At 37.5% G+C, this 16183-nt stretch overlaps 1 long non-coding RNA gene across 2 annotated transcripts in view; it reads left to right on the top strand.

Moving 5' to 3' along the window:
- Positions 1 to 16183, top strand: part of LOC124961884 (uncharacterized) — a 36234-nt gene that overhangs the window by 7089 nt on the left and 12962 nt on the right. For both annotated transcript variants that reach the window (XR_007104354.1, XR_007104353.1), the window contains exons 2-3: positions 15052 to 15333; positions 15976 to 16176. This is a non-coding gene — a long non-coding RNA (uncharacterized LOC124961884). The remainder of the gene's footprint in view (positions 1 to 15051; positions 15334 to 15975; positions 16177 to 16183) is intronic.

Raw genomic sequence — 16183 nt, 5'->3', positions numbered from 1 at the left:
TATTGAGGGAAAAATAAGTTTTAAAATGATGAACAGAATAAGTATGTATAAAGAAAAAATTATGCCTAAAACATACAAATGTATATAATTTAGTATTACATTCTTGTTATACTATATATGAAAAAACATATTTTAATATACAAAATATATATGAAGACCTAGACATAGAGGAGGTAAATAATCATAAGATTAGTAGTCATCATTAAGTGTTTGGGGGCAAGAAGGGAATGCACTCATGGGGGGTACAAAAGGGACTTGAAAAATTTTTAAACTGTTTTACACTTTAAGGTGTACAGAAGGTGCTTTTGTTTTCATTATGTAACTATACTTATGAGGTATATTCACTTCTGTTTATGCTACTTAGAAATGTAAAACCAAAGGAAAATGGGTGCTGACTCAAAAGGAAAGACACCAAATTGCTTTTCACCCAGATAAAGGTACACAAATGGGCAATAGGACAATTCATGATCCCCCAAAGGTAGAATAGAGTAAATATACTTATACTCAAAATTTCTAACAATGACATGAGTAATTAATGTTTGAAATGTGATATACAACAATATTCTAAGAGAGAGTCCCCTCACCTGAACTATATTCTATTGTATCCTAATTGATGGCATTAACTGAATAAATTGAGATTGTTAATTAAGAGAACCCATCAACTCAGTCCATTCTCTTTGAGAGCTGAATTTCTCATAATAGAGTAGTGTCATAGTCCTTTATTGTTTTTAAAGAAATATAACAGTTTATAAGGTTTGATTTACACATAGTAAGTCTTTCATATTCTCAGTACAATTCAGAATGTTACAAAATATTTATGTCATGTAACTGTCACCACAAAACATACATTTTTCTTACTCTTCAAAGATTTCAACCTGTTTATTTCCTTCTAGTCCTAGGCAAGCATTGATCTTCTTTTTAAAATATATTTGTTTTTGTTCAAGAATGTATTAAAAAATCATAAAAGTATGTGCTCTATGTCTAATTTTTTTTCTTGGAACATTTTTAAGATCCATTCATGTTGTTGCAGTTATCAGTGGTTAGTTTCTTTTCATTATTTTTCATAATTTGCTTATACGGAAACCCAAAATTTGGTTATTCTGTTTATGGACCTTTGCGGTCTTTCCAGTTTGAGCTCCTGTGTAGAAAGCCATAAACATGTGTACAAGTTTCTGTATCCATCACTTTCAGATCCCTGGGGTAAATACATCGGGTAGCTGCATATTTAACTTTGTATTCATGCCTGTGTTCTAAAATTGTTGCTCTATTTTATATTCTCATTAGCAATAGCAGAGAATTCTCTGCTCTACATCTTTTTCTAGATCTGATAGAAATTTAAGCCATTCTCCTTATAGTTTTAATTTGCATTTCCCTGATGATTAGTAATGCTGACCATATTTTCTTTTTTAAATTTTTAAATTTTTAATTTTTTTTAATCCATTGTACACAAATAGGGTACAGCTTTTCATTTTTCTGGTTTATACATAGTAGTCACACTGTGTATTCATACATGTACATAGGGTAGTGATATTTGTCTTATTCCACTATCTTTCCTTCCCCCACCCCCTCCTCACCCCTCATTTCCCTCTACACAATCCATCCTTCCTCCATTCTTCCCTTCCCCCCTCTGCCCCATTATGTCATCAGCCACTTATCAGAGAAATCTTTTGGCCTTTGTTATCTTGGGATTGGCTTATTTCACTTAGCATGATATTCTCCAACTCCATCCATTACCTGCAATGCCATAATTTTATTTCTTATGGCTGAATAATATTCTATTGTGTATATATACCACAGTTTCTTTGTGCATTTATCTATCGAAGGGCATCTAGTTTGGTTCCACAGTCTAGCTATTGTGAATTGAGCTGCTATAAACATCGATGTGGCTGCATCACTGAATTTTGCTGATTTCAAATCTTTTGGGTATAGGCCAAGGAGTGGAGTAGCTGGGTCAAATCGTAGTTCCACTCCAAGTTTTCTAATGAATCTCCATACTGCTTTCCAGAGTGGCTGCACAAATTTGCAGTCCCACCAGCAATGTATGAGTGTACCTTTTTCCCCACATCCGTGCCAAGACCTATTATTGCTTGTATTCTTTTTTTTTTTTTTTTTTTTTTTTTTCATTTTTTATTTATTTATTTATTTATTTATTTTTTTACGTTTACATAGGGTAATGATGTTTATTATATTTTTCCCCTCCCCCCCACCCCTCCCACCCCTCCCACCCCTCCCACCCCTCTTTTCCCTCTACACAGTCCTTCTTTCCTTCATTCTTACTGCTCTCCTTAGCCTAACTCTAAACCTAACCCTAAACCTAATGCTAGCCCGTCCCGCACCCATTATATGTCCTCATCCGCTTATCAGCGAGATCATTCGTCCTTTAGTTTTTTGAGATTGGCTTATCTCACTTAGCATGATATTCTCCAATTTCGACCATTTGCCTACAAATGCCATAATTTTATCATTCTTCATTGCGGAGTAATATTCCATTGTATAAATATGCCACAGTTTCTTTATCCATTCATCAACCGAAGGACATCTAGGTTGGTTCCACAATCTGACTATGGTGAATTGAGCAGCAATGAACATTGATGTGGCTGTATCTCTGTAGTATGCTGATTTTAAGTCCTTTGGGTATAGGCCAAGGAGTGGGATAGCTGGGTCAAATGGTGTTTCCATTCCAAGCTTTCTGAGGAATCTCCACACTGCTTTCCAGAGTGGTTGCACTAATTTGCAACCCCACCAGCAATGTATGAGTGTTCCTTTTTCACCACATCCTCGCCAACACCTATTGTTGCTTGTATTCTTGATAATCGCCATTCTAATTGGGGTGAGATGAAATCTTAGGGTGGTTTTGATTTGCATTTCCCTTATTACTAGGGATGTTGAACATTTTTTCATATATCTGGTGATTACTTGTACATCTTCTTCTGTGAAGTGTCTGTTCATTTCCTTAGCCCATTTGTTGATTGGATTATTTGTATTCTTCGTGTAGAGTTTTTTGAGTTCTTTATAGATTCTGGAAATTAGCGCTCTATCTGAGGTATGGTTGGCAAAGATATTCTCCCACTCTGTAGGCTCTCTCTTCACATTTCTGATAGTTTCCTTTGCTGAGAGAAAGCTTTTTAGTTTGAATCTATCCCAGTTGTTTATTCTTGCTTTTATTTCTTGTGCTATGGGAGTCCTGTTAAGGAAATCTGATCCTGAGCCAACAAGTTGAAGATTTGGACCTACTTTTTCTTCTATAAGATGCAGGGTCTCTGGTCTGATTCCGAGGTCCTTGATCCATTTTGAGTTGAGTTTTGTGTAGGGTGAGAGATAGGGGTTTAGTTTCATTCTATTGCATATAGTTTTCCAGTTTTCCCAGCACCATTTGTTGAAGAGGCTATCTTTTCTCCATTGCATATTGTTGGAACCTTTGTCTAGTATGAGAAAATTGTATTTATTTGGGTTTGTGTCCATGTCCTCTATTCTGTACCATTGATCTACCTGTCTATTTTGGTACCAATACCATGCCGTTTTGTTACTATTGCTTTGTAGTAGAGTTGAAGATCTGGTATTGCAATACCCCCTGCTTCGCTCTTGCTACTGAGGATTGCTTTAGCTATTCTAGGTTTTTTATTCTTCCAGATGAATTTCATAATTGCTTGCTCTATTTCTGCGAGGTACATCATTGGGATTTTAATTGGAATTGCATTGAATCTGTATAGAACTTTAGGTAGTATAGCCATTTTGACGATATTAATTCTGCCTATCCAGGAACATGGGAGATCTTTCCATCTTCTAAGGTTTTCTTGAATTTCTTTCTTTAGTGTTCTGTAGTTCTCATTGTAGAGGTCTTTCACCTCTTTTGTGAGATTGATTCCCAAGTATTTTATTTTCTTCGATGCTATTGTGAATGGGGTAGTTTTCCTAATTTCTCTTTCTGAAGATTCATCACTTATGTATAAAAATGCATTGGATTTATGAGCATTGATCTTGTAACCTGCTACTTTACTGAATTCACTTATGAGTTCTAAAAGTTTTCTGGTGGAATTTCCAGGTTCCTCTAAATATATAATCATGTCATCAGCGAACAGGGATAGTTTGAGTTCTTCTTTTCCTATTCGTATCCCTTTAATTTCTTTGGTTTGTCTGATTGCTCTGGCTAGAGTCTCAAGGACGATGTTGAATAGAAGCGGTGAAAGAGGGCATCCCTGCCTTGTTCCAGTTTTTAGGGGGAACGCTTTCAGTTTTTCACCATTTAGAATGATATTAGCCATGGGCTTAGCGTAGATGGCCTTTATAATGTTTAGGAATGTTCCCATTACCCCAATTTTTTCTAGTGTTTTGAGCATGAAGGGATGCTGTATTTTATCAAATGCTTTTTCTGCATCTATTGAAATAATCATGTGATTCTTAACTTTAAGTCTGTTGATATGGTGAATGACATTTATTGATTTCCGAATGTTGAACCAACCTTGCATCCCTGGGATAAAACCCACTTGATCGTGGTGCACTATCTTTTTAATATATATTTGTATGCGATTTGCTAAAATTTTGTTGAGAATTTTTGCATCGATGTTCATTAAGGATATTGGTCTGAAATTTTCTTTCCTTGATGTGTCTCTGTCTGGTTTAGGTATCAGGGTGATATTGGCTTCATAGAACGAGTTTGGTAGGGTTCCCTCCTCTTCTATTTCATGGAATAGTTTGAGGAGTATTGGAATGAGCTCTTCTTTAAAGGTTTTGTAGAACTCGGCTGAGAACCCATCTGGTCCTGGACTTTTCTTTGTTGGTAGGCTTTTGATGACCTCTTCTATTTCATTGCTTGAAATTGGTTTATTTAAGTTGTGTATGTCCTCCTCATTCAGTTTAGGTAATTCATATGTCTCTAGAAATTTGTTGATGTCTTCAAGGTTTTCTGTTTTGTTGGAGTATAGATTTTCGAAATAGCTTCTAATTATGTTTTGTATTTCACTCGTGTCTGTTGTGATGTTTCCTTGTTCATTCCGAATTTTAGTAATTTGAGTTTTCTCCCTCTTTCTCTTTGTTAGTGTGGCTAAGGGTTTATCAATTTTATTTATTTTTTCAAAGAACCAACTATTTATTTTATTAATTTTTCCGATTGTTTCTTTTGTTTCGATTTCGTTGATTTCGGCTCTGATTTTAACTATTTCCTGTCTTCTACTACTTTTGGTATTGGTCTGCTCTTCTTTTTCTAGTGCTTTGAGCTGTAGTGTTAACTCGTTTATTTGTTGATTTCTACTTCTTTTTTTGAATGCACCCCATGAAATAAATCTTCCTCTAAGTATTGCTTTCATAGTGTCCCAGAGATTTTGATATGATGTGTCTTTGTTCTCGTTTACTTCTAAGAATTTTTTTATTTCCCTCCTGATGTCTTCTGTTATCCATTCATCATATAATAGTGTATTATTTAGTCTCCAGGTATTGGAGAAGTTTCTGTTTTTTATTCTGTCATTTATTTCTAATTTCAATCCATTATGATCTGATAGAGTACAAGGTAGTATCTCTATCTTCTTGTATTTACTAACAGTAGCTTTGTGGCATAAAATATGGTCTATTTTAGAGAAGGATCCATGTGCTGCTGAGAAGAAAGTGTATTCATTCTGTGTTGGATGGTATATTCTATATATGTCCGTTAAGTCTAAATTGCTGATTGTGTTGTTGAGATCTATAGTTTCTTTATTCAATTTTTGTTTGGACGATCTATCCAGTGGTGAGAGAGGTGTGTTAAAATCGCCTAGTATTATTGTGTTGTGGTCTATTTGGTTTCTGGAATTGAGAAGGATTTGTTTGACGTATGTGGATGAGCCAATGTTCGGGGCATAGATATTTATGATTGTTATGTCTTGCTGATTTATGCTTCCCTTAAGCAGCATGTAATGTCCTTCTTTATCCCTTCTGACTAGTTTTGGTTTGAAGTCCACATTATCTGAGATGAGGATGGATACTCCAGCTTTTTTGCTGTGTCCGTGTGCATGGTATGTTTTTCCCCATCCTTTCACCTTTAGTCTATGGGTGTCTCTTTCTATGAGATGAGTCTCTTGCAGGCAGCATATTGTTGGATTTTTCTTTTAATCCAATCTGCCAGTCTATGTCTTTTGATTGATGAATTCAGGCCATTAACATTCAGGGTTATTATTGTGATATGATTTGTATTCCCAGTCAATTGACTCATATTTGTTTTTGACATGATTTGGTTTCTCCTTTATTTGGCTATTCCTTTAGGCTAGCGCCTCCTGTTGCTGATTTGCATCGTTGTTTTTCATCTCTTCCTCATGGAATATTTTGCTGAGAATGTTCTGTAATGCTGGCTTTCTTTTTGTAAATTCCTTTAGCTTTTGTTTATCATGGAAGGATCTTATTTCATCGTCAAATTTGAAGGTAAGTTTTGCTGGGTATAAGATTCTTGGTTGGCATCCATTTTCTTTCAGGGCTTGGTATATGTTGTTCCAGGCCCTTCTAGCTTTTAGGGTCTGGATTGAAAAATCTGCTGATATTCTTATTGGTTTCCCTCTGAATGTAATTTGATTCTTTTTTCTCGCGGCCTTTAAAATTCTGTCTTTATTTTGTATGTTAGGTATTTTCATAATGATGTGCCTTGGTGTGGGTCTGTTGTAATTTTGTATGTTTGGAGTTCTATAAGCCTCTTGTACTTGGTTTTCCATTTCGTTCTTCAGATTTGGGAAATTTTCTGTTATTATTTCATTGAATAGATTGTTCATTCCTTTGGTTTGTTTCTCTAAGCCTTCCTCAATCCCAATAATTCTCAAATTTGGCCTTTTCATGATATCCCATAGTTCTTGGAGATTCTGTTCATGATTTCTTACCATCTTCTCTGTTTGTTCCACTTTGTTTTCAAGGTTAAATATTTTGTCTTCAATGTCTGAGGTTCTGTCTTCCAGGTGTTCTATCCTATTGGTTATGCTTTCTATGGAGTTTTTAACTTGGTTTATTGTTTCCTTCATTTCAAGGATTTCAGTTTGGTTTTTTTTCAGTATCTCTAACTCTTTATTGAAATGATCTCTTGCTTCCCGTATTTGGTCTTTTAACTGTTGATTGGTGCGATCATTTAATGCCTGCATTTGCTCTTTCATCTCCTCCTTCAATGCCTGCATTTGCTCTTTCATCTCCTCATTAGCTTCCCTGATCGTTTTAATTACGTACATTCTGAACTCCCTTTCTGACATTTCTTCTGCTGTGCTGTCATTGGGTTTTATTGATGTAGTATCTAGGTTTGTTTGGGACATTTTCTTCCCTTGTTTTCTCATAATGGTCAGTTGTCAGTGGGACCCTGAGATATTGCAGTTTTCCACTATTGGCTTATAGTGTCCCAGTAGATTTCCAGTGTATCACCTCCCAGCCTTCAGTAGCCTGATGTCTTGGAGGAATCTGATAAAGCAGCTCATTCGAAGAATACTGCCCCTAGCCCCCTACTGGTTCCACGTTTTGGAACTGGCTCTGTGCGGAAATGCTCTCACTGTGGGCCTGCACCGTGCAGCTGGCCGTGTGGGAAGAGCCCACTGCCGGAGTGTGGAAGACTACCTTGGGAAGACTCAAGCTGCCCTGCCCGGCTCCGATAAGCCACCTCTATCTGGGCCTGCCACCCGGGCTGAGCTTTACCCAGTGGGCAGACTCACCCGTGGCTCCACTTCAGTCCGAGTCTCTCAATGCCTCCCCTTCTTAACTCCTGGGTTGTGGAGTGACCGGGGGTGCAGTCTCCCTCTAGGCCGCCATCTTGGATCGCCCCGTGAAGAGAGCCCGCAGCCGGAGTGGGCAGAGCCGCCTGAAGAGGTCTCCGGCTGCCCTGCCCTTATCCCTGAGGCTGATTGCAGATCGAGGCTCTCCGCTGGTTCTTTGCAGGAGTACACTGCACTGCAGCGGCTCCGGGACTCGGAGCCTGCTCTGTTCAGACAGGCTGTCACTAGCAGGCCAGTTCCGTTCCGAGAACCTGGAGAAGCTGGCTGTGTGGGCGGGGCCCACCGCCGGAGTGCGCAGGACTGCCTGTGGATGACTCTAGCTGCCCTGCCCGGCTCCGATAAGCCACCTCTATCTGGGCCTGCCACCCGGGCCGAGCTTTACCCAGTGGGCAGACTCACCCGTGGCTCCACTTCAGTCCGAGTCTCTCAATGCCTCCCCTTCTTAACTCCTGGGTTCTGGAGCGACTGGGGGTGCAGTCTCCCTCTAGGCCGCCATCTTGGATCGCCCCGTGAAGAGAGCCCGCAGCCGGAGTGGGCAGAGCCGCCTGAAGAGGTCTCCGGCTGCCCTGCCCTTATCCCTGAGGCTGACTGCAGATCGAGGCTCTCCGCTGGTTCTTTGCAGGAGTACACTGCACTGCAGGGGCTCCGGGACTCGGAGCCTGCTCTGTTCAGACAGGCTCTCACTAGCGGGCCAGTTCCGTTCCGAGTGTATTCTTGATAATAGTCATTGTAATTAGAGTAAGATGAAGGCTTAGAGTAGTTTTGATTTGAATTTCTCTTATTACTAGAGATGTTTTACATTTTTTCATATATCTGTTGATCACTTGTAGATCTTCTGTGAAATGTCTGCTCATTTCCTTAGCCCATTGATTGGGTTATTTGTATTCTTGGTGTAAAGTTTTTTAAGTTCTTTATAAGTTTTGTAGATTAGTGTTCTTTCTGAAGTGCATGTGGAAAAGATTTTCTCCCACTTTGTAGACTCTCTTTTCACATTATTTTTTCCTTTGCTGAGCAAAAACTTTTTAGTTTGAATTCATCCCAGTTATTGATTTTTACTTTTATTTCTTGCCACAGAACACTAAAGAAAGAAATTAAAGAAAACCTTAGAGGATAGGATGATCTCCCATGTTCTTGGATAGACAGAATTAATATTGTCAAAATGACCATACTACCAAAAGTGCTATACAGATTCAGTGCGATTCCAATTAAAATCCCAGTGACATACCTAGTAGAAATAGAGAAATTAATCATGAAATTTGTTTGGAAGAATAAGAGACCAGAATAGTCAAAGCACTCCTTAGCAGGAAGAGTGATGCAGGAGATATCACAATACCAGACCTTCAACTATACTACAGAGCAACAGTAACAAAAATGGCATGGTATTGGCATCAAACTCCACAGGTAGACCAGTGGTACAGAGTAGAGGACAGAGAGACAAACCCAAATGAATACAGTTATCACATATTAGACAAAGGTGCCAAAAGCATACAATGGAGAAAAATAACCTCTTCAACAAATGGTGCTGGTGAAACTGGAAATCCATATGCAGTAAAATGTAATTAAACCCCTATCTCTCACCCTGTACAAAACTCAACTCAAAATGGATCAAGGGTCTAGGAATTAGACCAGATACCCTGCACCAAATATAAGGAAAAGTAAGCCCAAATCTTCATCATGTTGGCTTAGGACCAGACTACCATAACAAGACTGACCATGTTTTCAATAGCCATTCATGTATCTGTGACTGCCTATTCAAATCCTTTGCCCTTTTTTGTTGAGTTGTCTTATTACTGAGCTTTAAAAATTCTTTTTCTTGAGGTGACTTCTTTGTCAGACATAGGATGCATAAGTATTGTCTCTGATTTTGAGTTTGTTTTTTCTTTCCAATACACTGTGTTCCAAAGAAGCTTTTTCATTTTTTTCATTTGTTTTTTTTAGATAGACTTGATAGTAAAGTGTATTTTGACATACTATATATACATGGAATATATGAATTAGGATCCCATTCTTGTGGTTTTACATAATGTGGTGTTACACTGGCTGTGTAATGACTTATGATCAAGGAAAAGTCATGTCTGATTCATTCTACTGTCTTTTCTATTCACAACACCCTACCCTTCCCTCTTAGACAGTCTTTGTCTAATCTAATGAAGTTCTGTTCTTCCCCTCTGTACCCTTCCTTGTGGTTTAGCATCCACACATCAGAGACAATATTCAGCCATTGGCAAAGCATCTGACCATGTCCTGGAGGCCTAACTAGCCTGGCCAGGTGGGTCAGGGCCTAGTGCTGGGTCCTGCCTGCCTGCAGCAAAACGGTGTGCTGGGCCATTGGGTCTGGTGGCAAATCTGAATTTCAGGAAAGCTGGGTTGTGGGTGGGTGGTGAAGGGCTGGTCACATGTGGGATCCAGCTCACGTGTATGAGATGGGTCAGGGCCCAGTGCTAGGTCATGAGGGCCAGCACCACAGCTGTCTGCTGGGTTGGGCAGGTCTGATAGTGAAGCAGCAGGCTCACATGCAAGGAAATTGGCCAGCAGCAAAAGTGTGGGTCTAGTAGTCTCTAGTTTCATTCTCCTACCTATGGATATTGTTTTCCCCAGTGTCATTATTAAGGAGGATATCTTTCTACCAAGATATATTTTTGGCACCCTTTTGAGTACCAGATGAATATACCTGTGTGATATTCTCTGTCTTCTCTTCTATGCCATTGGTCTCCTGACAAACAATTGATGTCAAACAATGTTGTTTTTGTATTGGGGGTTCTTTAGCATAATTTAACATCAGGTATTGGGTTGCCTCCAGCATCACTGCTCTTGCATCCATTTTCACAAAACATGGCCATTAGTTACTGGGTTATGAGTTTTTTTACTCCTTATAATTCATACAATCATCTGTAGATTTTGGCTAACAAAAAGAGGAAAATGATGACTGGATTGTCACCTTCCAGTTTGGAAATCAAACTACTGTTATCTTAGAACTTGCAGTGAGATCCTCTTTCTACCTGGCAGCTGGTTCTTGTGCTTAATCTTCTGACTGGTCTTTTACATGGCACAGATCTTACATTTTCAGAATACAGAGTTCTCTGTATTCCCTGCTTTTTCCTTCCACACAGAGACGCAGACTTACAGTTTAGAGTATTCATTAGGTAAATATGTCACCACTTACAAGAGAAAAATATTTCAGGGTGTAGCCCTTAAAAATCAGGTAGTGATCAGGCCACCTATGAACGCTAAAATCAAAGTAATAATTTGAATTTCAAAGTGTAAAATACACTTGATATACTTTGTAGAGGCTTTGTGGTATAATAGAATTTTGAGAAGGCTTCTCCATTCAAAGGAGCTCAAAGTAAGATCTATGAGATTGTGCATTCAATTCATTTACATTCAGAGACATTACATTTGCTTCGTGGCTGAAATGATTGAAGCTCGTTCCCTAATTGTCTCTTCTTTGAGGAAACAAAAGGAAGATTTAATACTAGATTGGCTAATGAATATTCAAAGCTGCCCCTCTCCTTTATAATCAGCCAAAGAAAATCAAGTAAAAATATTTGACTTGGATAATTTAAAAAATTTCCAGTTTTCATAAACAATGATGCTTCTCATCACAAATTTTTTGCTTCTCATTTTTCCTTTTCCCTTAACTTGATAGTAGTGCTTTCTAAAGTGGTTCAGATGTGTACTTGTATTTTGCACATGCCTGAGTGTACATGGAAAGAAGTGTCATGTAGGAGGAATTTTTGGTTTATGCATTTTTCTGTTTATTTTGTTTGTAGCAACCTAGGCAAATCAGTACAGGTAATAAAGAAGAAGGAATCAGAAGTAATCTGTGATAAGAATCCACATAAGCTTCATGAAAGAATATCTTGAAGAAAGTAGGCATAGAGGAATAAGCATCCACATAATAAATGCTCCACCCAACAGACTTACAGTCAACATGGTACTGAAGGTGCACAAATTGAGAGTATTTCCTCTAAAATGAGAAACAAGATGAGGTGTCCACTCTGCACACTACTATTCAATTTATGGTTCAAAATCTTAACCAGAGCATAGAGAAATAAGTGTAATGCAGTTGGGAAAGAAGTAGTCACAAGTGCCTGGCTTGCAGATTATATTGTTCCATATTTGGAAAACCAAAGCAACTCCACCAAAATACTCAGAATTGATAAGCAAATTCAACAAACAACAGGAAAATACACAGTGAATAGCTATTCTGTACACCAATAATGAGCTCCCTTAGAATTAAATAAGGAAAGCCATCCCATTCACATTAACATCACAAAAAATGAAATAAATGAATTACTGAGGAATAATCTTAACTCAGAGGTGAAAGATATCTAGGATGAAAATTGGAAAACACTGGAGAAAAATAAGACACTAAACATGGACAGAACTCCCATGTGCATGAATTGTGAGGCAGACAGTGTACAAAAGACAGTTGTATCAAAGTCAAAATCAATTAGATTGCATGCAATCCTCCACAAAATATCAGCGTCATGTTCCCCTCACCTGGAGAAAACGATGCTCAAAAAAACTTCGGACCACAAAGGACCCTAAAGAGTTCAAGGCATATAGAACAAAATTACTATGAGAGAGGCATCACAACACTTGACTGACTTCACATTAAACATGCTAAAAATACAGAGTGTATGTGGCATTAAAAAATCACATTGAGCAGAGAAATAGAAGAATGGAGCCAGAAATAGATTCATACGTACACAGATATCTGAATAAAGGTGCCAAAAACTTCAGCTGGCAGAAAGAGAGCTTTGTGAACAAATTATACTTGGAAATCTGAACATGCAAATTCAGATCACTGGAACAAGATCCTTTTATTTCACTTTGAAAAAATTCACAAAATGCATCAGAGATATTAAAGGAAGATGTAGGACTTTGAAATTTTGCAACAGTTTTTGAAGGGTACTCCAATAGCTCAGGAAATAACAGCAAGAGTTTATAAGTGGGAGTACATCAATTGAAAAATCTTCTTCAGAAGAAAGCTCTGTGTTGGATCTCACTGAATGAAGAGAGAACTCAGAATGGGAGATAATCTTTGCCAGGTAATCATCTCCTGATAATATCCAGAATATATGAAATATGGAAAACAACTTACGTCAATGAAAAGTAATCCAATAAAAAAAGGGGGATATGATCTGAGCAGACACTTCTCCAAAGAAGAATCACAAATGTACAATAAATTCATGAAGGAAGTCTCAGCATCTTTACCCATCAGGGAAATGTCACTCAAAATCAGGTTGATTTCCTCTCACCCCAGTCAGAAAGACTCTTACTCAAAAAGCCAAAAACATTGGAGACAAAGGAGCTCTTGGACACTGTTGGTATAAATATCAAGTGGTGTAACCACTGTGCAAAATTATAGGTGATTCTTAAATCAAAATGGGAATGACTCTGTGATTCAGTTGTAGCACTTCCAAATTGACACCTGAAAGAAATAAATTCAGCATACAGAGGAGATCCCTGCAATACTGTCACTATTGTGGCACTGTTCACATTAGCCAAGTAAAGAAATGAGACCAGGAGACAGTGAAAAAAACAAATGGATGAGAATGAGTGGAACTTATGTACCCATGGAGTATTATGCAGCCATAAAAATGGATGACATTGCATCATTTTCAAGCCAATGGTTAAACTAAAGATTATCATTGTAAGAAAAATAGGAAGACAAAGAAAGGAAATGATTGAATGTTTATCCTTATCTGTGGAAGTTTAAAAGGGGATGGAAAATAGAGAGGTGACCTAAAAGTAGAAGAAGTATTATGCATTGGAAATGAGACTAGGGGAAGAGAGAGAGACCAAAAAAAAAAAAAAAAAAAAAGTAGGAGGGAAGGTGGTTATGATTAGCACAGTTTATATGCATGTACAGAAATGCTAGAGTGAGACATTTACTTGTAAAAGGAATGTGAGTTTCTAAGTATTACAGAAGTTTTTTAAAAAGTTTTTGTACCCTTAAGACCTTGAATGGAATTTGAGGCAACATTTTCATTTTTTTTTCTGAAACCTTAATAAGGGGTTTTAGAGTCATAATGTCAGCTTCAACTGCAGACCGTGTTCCAAGAAGTTCCTGGATTTGATCTTATTCTAGAATATGTTTATTCAGCAATATTGACAAATCAACAGGTAGAGTGGTTATCAATGGGAAAGAGGCTCTTGAATTCAGTAAACGCTAGTTTCTTTAAATTTTATAGTCTCTTATCCCCTTAGCTCTGACTCCAGTGATACTGCTGCTCCACAGCAGGGGTCCCCTTTTCTCCACATTATGGTATCATCTAGATCACTGACCTTGAAACCCTTCCTTTCAGTCTAGTTAAGGACCACCAAAATTTCTCTTAGGGTTCCATCAAATACCTTTTGATTCTATTTAATCAAAATCATTTGGCTTCCTCTTACCTCTAGTCCAAAGGTATCCTAAAGATGGTTGTCGATTTTTTTTTAATAAAATGTTTGCAATAAGTATTTCTAACAATACCAGTGATAGATATTGCTATTACTTGGCGGTGCTTGGGATCAAACACAGGTCCTTCCTTGCTCCTGATAGGCAGGTACTCTACCTGAGTTACATCCTCAGCTGTGAATCACTTTGTAATCAGATGAGTTAGAGAATAACACAATTGGTTCAAAATCCATTCCTTGAAAGCAATGTTCATTTTGTTCATGATCTACAGTTTAGGCAAGGGTCAGTGAGGCCAAAGTCTTCTCTTCTAGAAATCATCTCTGTGAGTGCAGTCTGGCTTTGGGGACTAGAACCACCTATAGTCTCCTAAATCCACACGTCTGTCTGTTGAAGCTGGCTCTGGTCTGGTCCATCACCATGGTTGTCACCTAGAACATGTTATAGGTGGTCTCCCTGAGCTCAGAATATGGCTTATGATGTTTGAATCCATATTTACAAAACTGTTTAGCTGAGAATACTCTGTTCAAACTCCTGTTATAGGAACCATCTATTGGTGCAGGTCTGAATAAGCCAGTATGATGCCCATAAAATGACTTTAGAAACTAAGAGGAGTGAAGATGGAATTAAGAGGTACAAGTATTCCACCAAGAGGTAACATTCAGTTTTGGATAAAGAAAAATCAAAAACAGTCCAAGAAAAATAAAGGTCCATGTATCAACTGTGATGGGCTGTGAAAAAGTGATGCATGTTAGGAATTGGTTTCTGTGACTGCAATATAGTTTTCACTTTGCTGATTTTCAGTGACTCACTGGAACACATTTTCAGGGACTAGATTACATTGTATTTCATTGCAACTGAGTGTGAATCAAACTTTGTTATTTGATTTTTGTGACACTGTTCCCAGCCTACTGTGTTCATTAACACATTATTTTATTTATGCAGTTAGATGATCTTAAGGAACAACTGGAATATTCATCTTCACAGTGTGTATGTCTAGATATGGAAAATCAATTCCTGAGGCAGGAGGTTCTATCTGTGCAAGAAATGAAAATGACATGTGAAAAACTGGAGGAGGAGAAAAAACAATTGGAAGAAAAAATATTAACCTTTCAACAATCTAGAGAGAGTGATTTGGTGGAAATTCATCTTATAGAACAATATGAAGCGATAAGTGAATAGAGGGGAAGAAAGAAAACATTGGAGGAAATGGTGCAATTTTTACAGGTAAATTTTTCTGTGATGTGCTTTAGTTCATTCATTGCAAAGTGTATCTTGGATGCCTATGTTGTATGTGGTTCCTCTATTCCCTTACAGAAATTCGTTTTCAAGGTGTCTAGAAAACAAGAGGTCATGGGTTGTTGTCCCTGGAAATTTTGTGCTCATTACTAGAACTAAATTGATTGTTCAGAAAAATGATTTTCAAGAAAATCATTGGTGGCATAAAGTAAGAATAGTATGAGGAAAAGAAAGGATAGTGATATAGAACAGGTATTTGCTGACAACCTTATATTATTAAATTTTGAACCAATTGTGTTATTCTCTGACTCATTGATTACAAAGTGATTCACAGCTGAGGATGTAACTCGGGTAGAGTACTTGGTTATCAAGAGCAAGGAAGGAATTGTGTTTGATCCCAAGCACCACACAATATAATAACATAAATGAAACAACTAAAAGGGAACTAGAAGAATGGTTTAAATCTTTTAATTATGCGCATTTAATGCAGTTGCTATAAATGACTTATCTTTAAAAAAGCATCTTTTTTCACATTTAAAACAAATTCTTATTCACTGCTAGGAGAAAAAATGCGCAATAAATTCTTGTATGATACTTATGTCTAAAATATATCTTTTTAAATGACTTCAGGCACAGAAATATTTACATCAATCAAGAGAGCATTATGATGCTTCAGTGAGAAGTCAGATGAAGCTGAGAATTCAAGATATGAAGTCCAAACTTTATGAAATGAACACTGAAGCTTACTTTCATAAAATGGAGATGGAAAAGTATAAGAAACTCTTTAGAAGAAATGGACATTATATTATCATTTTCAGATGAACTTAACTTGTGAGTA

This window comes from Sciurus carolinensis, chromosome 12, assembly GCF_902686445.1.
Source record: "Sciurus carolinensis chromosome 12, mSciCar1.2, whole genome shotgun sequence".
NCBI classification, from domain to species: domain Eukaryota; kingdom Metazoa; phylum Chordata; class Mammalia; order Rodentia; family Sciuridae; genus Sciurus; species Sciurus carolinensis.
This window is presented reverse-complemented; position numbering and strand designations above follow the sequence as displayed.